The sequence below is a fragment of the Ceratotherium simum genome, chromosome 39, assembly GCF_057802395.1.
Source record: "Ceratotherium simum simum isolate JZ-2026a chromosome 39, ASM5780239v1, whole genome shotgun sequence".
NCBI lineage: Eukaryota > Metazoa > Chordata > Mammalia > Perissodactyla > Rhinocerotidae > Ceratotherium > Ceratotherium simum.
The window spans coordinates 10,828,967-10,835,651 of NC_141938.1; the positions used below are offsets into that span (position 1 = coordinate 10,828,967).

At 62.7% G+C, this 6,685-nt stretch overlaps 1 pseudogene across 1 annotated transcript; it reads right to left on the reverse strand.

Annotated features, from left to right (window-relative positions):
• Positions 1-380: 380 nt before the first annotated feature.
• LOC147912177 (CD320 antigen-like) lies at positions 381-4,615 on the reverse strand (annotated as a pseudogene). Its single transcript, XR_015550228.1, has 5 exons — positions 4,489-4,615; positions 1,925-2,050; positions 1,305-1,538; positions 854-1,012; positions 381-683 (listed from the first exon to the last, which is right to left on the reverse strand). The product of XR_015550228.1 is annotated as a CD320 antigen-like (transcript).
• Positions 4,616-6,685: the final 2,070 nt, after the last annotated feature.

Below are 6,685 nucleotides of genomic sequence, written 5' to 3' on the forward strand. Positions count from 1 at the left end.
CCAAGCTCTGCTCCTCTTCCAAGAAGCCTGCAGGCAATTCAGACAGCCCCACCACCCCACCTCCCCGTCCCCTGCTCTGGATCCCAGCAAGCCAGGGGCGGAGTGGCCAAGGGGGCACCCAGGGCTGGGTCCCTGAGTCCCATGCTCTCCAGGCTTGGCGCTCCACCGCGGAGCTCCACCTCTACCCAGGGAAGAGGGAGACAGAGGCCCACAGGCAGGCAGAGGATGTGAAGTAACTTTAATCACCACCCTCGGACGGGCACAGCAAGAGTCTCTAAGAGCAGGGCCACCCCCGGGAGTAGCCTGGGGCCAGCCCCTCAGTTCCAGCTGCGGCGTGTTCCGCATTCAAGGCTCCCTGCATCCAGGGGAAGGATCCGGGGACCTCCAACCTCCAGGGCCACGTCTGCAGGAGCTCAGGTCCATGGTGCTGTATGGCCAGAAGAACCCATGTCTGAAGACAGGTGTGCCAGCAGCAGCATGCGTGTCCCCATAACTGCCACACTCGGGGGCCCAGGCGACATGGTGGCAAGAGCTCGTCTTCAGAGCAGCGAGGTCTTCCTCTCTGACAGCAGCAGGGTCTCCTTCACAGCCACCAGCAGCCCCAGCGGGTCCAGGTGCCTCCCGGGCACAGAGCCGGGACAACACCAGCAGGGCAATGGCAGCCAGACCTGCACTTAGCAGCACTGTGGGCAACAGACACATGGGAGCAGGTGATGGGGTGGCAGGAGCCCCCACACCCACCAAGCTCCTGACATGTCAGGGTGGGGGGTCTGAAGCCTGTTCCCTCCCCGAGCCCCTGCTCCCAGGAGTAGTCGCTCCAAGCCCCACGCAAGGGAGGGCCCGTTCATCTCACCAGCAGCTGCAACAGCCCCATAGACACTTCGGTTTCCAGGCTGGACCGAGTCCAGGTCCCCAACAGAGGTAGCTGTGGCATTCCTCAGAGAGGTGACACTCTCCGGGGTCACAGGGCTCCCCATGGACGTGGCGGTCCCTTCCTGGAGGGTCTCGGTTCCTGTAATAAGTCCAGGCATTCAGTAGCTGGGGAGGGGGCACCCAGGGCGTGGGGGGTTGAGTAGGTGTTCCAGGTACCCAGGGGGGACCTCGGGGCTCATCTTCATCCCAGACTGAGGTTGGTGAGCACTGCCACGCCGAGTCACCTCCCGCCAACCCCACGGGGATGTAGGCACGGCCAGAGGCCCACGGCCACGCCCCCAGGCTGCTCACACACCAAAGGTGTCCGGGGGCCTTGTCTAACAACCAGCCCTTCCCACCCCACAGGCACGCCAAGGTCCCACGGCACACACCACAGCCAAGCTCATCGCCAGAGTGGGGACAGTCCGGGTGGCCATCGCAGAGCCACGTGCGTGGGATGCAGGCACCGCCCAGTGGGCAGCGGAGCTCCCCGGCAGGACAGGGCTGGTGGCTGCAGTTCTGAAGGTTCTGGTCGATGCCATTGGCGCAGTCATCGATGCTGTCACAAGAGCAGGGGCTGCCAGACGGTGGCGGGCACCACCCATCCTGGGCACATGGCTCGATCCCTAGGGCAGAGGTTCAGTCAGGTCCCATACGCCCACTCAAGAGGGCCAGGGTTCTCCCACCGCCCAGCCCCATGCAAGGCCCGCCTTCCACGAAGAGTAGACCCTATAAGTGCCGCCGACCATAATGGCTCCGCCCCGCTTCCGTTAGCCCCACCTTCCAAGGACAGGCCTCCCTGTAAGCCCCTCCTCCCAAGACCCCACTACTCCGCCTCCCTGTAAACCCACAGCTCCTCAAGCTTCAATCCCAGCTTCCCTCCTTGCAAGCCCCGCCCAACCTCAGGCCCGCCCCAGTGGGCCCTACCTGAAGCCACACCCCTTCCGCAGCCACCCCACCTCCCTGTGGCCCCGACCCCTGCAAGCCCCGCCCCCGGGACGCGGCCACTCACTGCACTCCTGCTCGTCGCTGCCGTCAGCGCAGTCCGCGTCACCGTCGCAGCGCCAGGCGAGGGGCACGCAGAAGCCACTGGTGGGGCACTGGAAGCTGGTGGGCGGGCACGAGCCTGCGCTGGGGCCTGCGAGACGCGGACAAGTGAGGCCGAGTCTGCACCCTCCCCCAGGAGCAATGGTCACAGGGCTCGACCACGTGGAGACAGGGCGGGTTCCAGGGACCCTTTGCTGAGGACCTACTCTGTGTGGGGCTGGAGCTGGGCGGCTCACAGCCTCACCACGAGCCCTATGGGGCAGGTTCTACTGTGATCCACACTCTACAAAAGACACTGAGGAGAGGGAAGGCCAGAGGCTGCAGAGCCAGTGGCAGAGGCCGGGTTGCAACCCAGGTCTCGCCGATCCTCCAGCTTTTACCAGGCTCCAAATGGCCAGATGACCTCCCCAGAAATCCCTACAAGACCCTTCTGGGTTAAACAGACTGAGGGAGGCCCATCTCTGAACCTACTCTGGATCAGGCCCAGCGGCAGGGTCAGCAGGGCTGTTATATCCTTCCTGCTTAGCAAAGGGGAAACTGAGGCCCTGGGAAGAGGACCTGCTTAGTCACCAAGCCTTGTCGACTCAACTCCTAAGTTCCTCCCAGATCCAATCATTTTCCCACCCTGAACGTGCCACCTCCACCAGGCCCCACTCCATCTCCTGTCGGACACTGGAGACCTCTCAGAGTCGCACTTTCCGTCACCTACCTGCGCCTCCCCTCTGCTCAAAACTGTCCCCTGGTCCCCGACCCTCTCACAACCAACCCCTACCTCCTCTGTGTGGTCCAGCCCTGAGCCCTTCCTGGACCTCACCTCCTCCACCACTCTTCCTCTTCATCAGGCCCTTGGCCTGGCTTCCTTGCTGCTTCTCCAAGAGGCCTGGCTCGTTTCCACCTCAGGGCCTTGGCCCATGCTGCTCCCTGGCTCACACTGCCCTTTCCTCCCCCTACTCTGCACCTGCTGATTTCCTCCTCAGCCTTCAGATCTCAGCTTCTTTCCTGGGAGGGGTCTCATGCCCTTCTCTGAGACCCCTGAAGCTCTGCCTCCCGCTTATAACAATGGACCCAATGGTCCTTAAACTGGTACCCACGTAGACTAGGCGCTCAGTGGAGGTCAGAGCAATGACCTGGTGACCACAAGCTCAGGGCCGTGCCTGACAGGAAGCGGACACAGGTCACACAAGGGTCCAGGCTGAGTCCAGATGAGATCTGAGACTTCCTGGACCCCGGAGCACAGAAGGGCCTGGAAGCTGGGCCAGCAGGCAGGAGTCTGAGGGGCAGAGGAAGGGAGTGGCCTTGAGGGTCTCCTCCTGGGTGAACCAGGGCAGGTGGCCACCATCTGGCTTGGCCCCAGCCTAGCCTCACTCCCTTCAGTCCTGGACCTCTGGCCCCTTTCACCTTTACTCCCAGGGCCCTGAGCCTCCAAAACCCCCACTCGGCACAGCCAGCCCCTCCGTAGGGCTCCAGGCCCAACTGTACCTGCGGGCCACACAGTCCCCGAGCTCAGGGAGCCCGGAAGAGCTGTGGAAATCCTGGAGCCGCCTTCCCTCCAGGCCCCCGGGGGTCTGGCGGCCGCTGGCACGGCTTCCTCCCCAGCCCTAGCCGCTCTCTGCACTGACAAACTTTGACCTCCCTCCCTGGCTGCTGGAGCGTGCGTCCCTCTGCAAAGCGGGCGGCAGAGCAGAGCAGACCTGGCCTCATGGGGCTGTGGGGTCGGACAGGAGTTGGAGGCACCACTGACTCCCCTGCCGGCCTCAGGTTCCTCACCTGTAAAACGGGCACCCTAGGAGGCCCCACCTCAGTGTCCTGAGGAGAGAAGACTGCTTGCGTGTAAAAAGTTTGGAACTTGGTTAACGTGAGTCCTGCCTCCTTGGAGGAAACAGGCACATCCGGCCTGAAAAGGCAAGGGCTTCGGGGTCAGGCAGGGACCACAGCAGGCAGGAACCCACGGAGGAGCGGGGTGAGCCTGAACCCGAGCTCACAGTGCGCACGGGGAGATCCCTGTAACGCGCCCAGCTGCCTCTGGGAACCTCAGAGAGGGTCAGGGGGACTTAGGGCCAACGCGTCCGCGGCCCTGGGGTCACAGGGAGGGAGAGAGCCCTCTCGTTCTTTAAGGCCGTTCTCTAAGGCCAGAGGAGGAAGGTGCAGAGATTGGCAGCGCGGGGGGTGGTCGCCAGGAAACGCAGCCACACGGGCTGGGGCGCGCGGGTTTGGAAGGCGCGCTGCTGCGGGCGGCGCCGGGTGACCGGCCATGCACGATCAGACGGGGCACAACCAGAGCCTGCAGCGCGCCCTCCCGCCACGCTGGGCTGAAGGGCGGCGTGGGGGCGACAACAGGGCACGACAAGCAGAGCGGCTGTGCGGGGCGAGCAGGGCGGAGCAAGGCGGGCAGAGCCACCCGGGCCGAGGGTCCCGGGTCGGGGCGGCACGCGGGGCCGTCGGGCCACGTGCGGGGGAGTGTCCGCGACTCGCCGCAGCCAATGGCCGGGCGCTGCTGGCGCGCGGGGAGGGCGCGCGGAGCTCACTCACCTGGGGCCTGGGCCGAGGGTCGGGTCGCGGCCGGGGCGGCGTCCAGGCCCAGCCCGAGGCCGAGCAGCAGCCGCAGCGCCAGGCCCAGAGCCGCTGCTCGCCGCGCCCCGCCCCCCGCCATCAGCCGCTCGGCGCACCGCCCCCGCCGCGCCGCCGGCCCCGCTCTTATCCCCGCGCACGCGCACGCGCAGCCCGGGGGGCGGGGCCCAGGCACCAGGACCCGCGGCGTCCGCGGCCAGGGCTACCGTAAAGGGTCGAATACGAGGGGCGAAGCGATTTCACACTCACCCCGCTCTCCCCACCCACAAGGCATAGCGAAGGCTCTGGGGCCCATTTGAAGTTAGAAGCTTGTGGGGATGTACACGAACTTGTGTGTGGCTTCTCACAATATTTAACTTTCCACTTGCATCCGGCAGCAAAAGTCATTGCCTAATTATCCTATTGAATATGGCGCCACTCCTCTCAGGCGTGCCCCAGCCCTCCCTCCTCCTGCTCCTTCTGTGCCCTGGACAGATTATATATTTACTAATTTTTGTTTAGTGTCTGATTCCCCACTAGAATGTCAGCTCCAGGAGAGCAGGAATGCTGTGTTCCTCGTTGTGTCTCCAAAGCCAAGAACAGTGCCTGACACATAGTAGGCTCTTTTTTTCTTTTTAAGATTTTATTTATTTTCCCCCCCAAAGCCCTAGTAGATTGTTGTATGTCATAGCTGCACCTCATTCTAGTGGCTGTATGTGGGATGCAGCCTCAGCATGGCTGGAGACGTGGTGCGTCGGTGGCGTCCGGGATCCGGGCCCGCGCCGCCAGCAGCGGAGCGCGCACACTTAACCGCTAAGCCACCGGGCCCGCCCAGTAGGCTCTTAAAGATTTGGTGAGTAGGGGCGGCCCGTGGCTTAGCCGTTAAGTGCGCGCTCCGCTTCGGGCGGCCCCGGCTCCAGATCCCGGCGCGCACCGACACACCTCTTGTCTGGCCATGCTTAGGGGGCATCCCACATACAGCAACTGGAAGGATGTGCAACTATGTACATCTATGACATACAACTATCTACTGGGGCTTTGAGGAGAAAAAGGGGGAAAAAAGGAGGAGGATTGGCATGGATGTTAGCTCAGGGCTGATCTTGCTCACACACACAAAAAATAGATGTGGTGAGTAAATGAAAGAATCCTCCGGTTCCTGGCTTCCATCCTGGGTCCGCCATCCCTCCCACCTGGATGCGCGCGCCCTCGCTCCCTGCCTCACTTAGTCCTTCTAGACCCCTCATAGGGAGGTGGGTATCATTTTTTACTTCGGGAACAAGATATGCAAAGGCAGCCCTTGGGGTTTCTCTTCTCCCGCTCACCCAGTAGGCACATACATTACAAACCTGCTGCAGACTTTCCAGCCAGTCTGGCCTCAGTGTTTTCTTCTTGGAAATAAAGAGCTTATCGACAGCTCTGCCTTCCGGAGAAGCAGCGCGTCCAACTGCCAGCAGGACCCCACACAAGTTACCGTCCCCCAGCGTTAAGACAGGCGTGGGAGTGTTCACCAATCCCGGTTTTCCGTGATGCCACACTAAAGCGTCCCGATCTTCCCAGAAGGGGTTCCATTTACAGGTTGATGGCATGCTATTTCAAAACGCTGGAGGTTTCAGCTGCTTTTGGAGCATATATACATATAATTGTTTAAATCAGCCTCTCTCCTATTCCCAGGGGAAATGTGGTAAGACGCGAGGGTGCACAGGTGCGGAGGAGGATGGCAAGGATGGCAGACGCGACTGCCCGGGGCAGGGCAGGGCAGCGGCCGCCTTCGAGCCTCGCCATCTCGGTGAGGGAGGCATGGGGCGCGGGATAAGAGCGGGAGCAGCCGTGCCTTTGCGGCAGTGGAGCGCAGACTCATGGGCCCCCCGGGTTCGGGGCCAGCTCTCAGCGAGCCTGAGGCAGTTCTCGGTCTTTCCACGCCTCGGTTCTTCTGTCCAGCGATGACCTGGCAGGATTGCTCCAGGAGCCGGGATCACGCAGAGAAAGGCTTCAGAAGGTGCCTGGCACCCGCGAGGAGCTCAGGCGTCAGATCTCTCCCCTCCTCCACTCCCGCGCCCAATTTCAAGTCTGGGTCAAGAAACTTTATTCGGACACCTGCAGTGGCCTGGTTGCCCCGGGTTTTGCAAAGCCCTCCGGGTTGCCCTCCTTTGACCTCTGCAAACCCTGCCCCGCCTCCCTC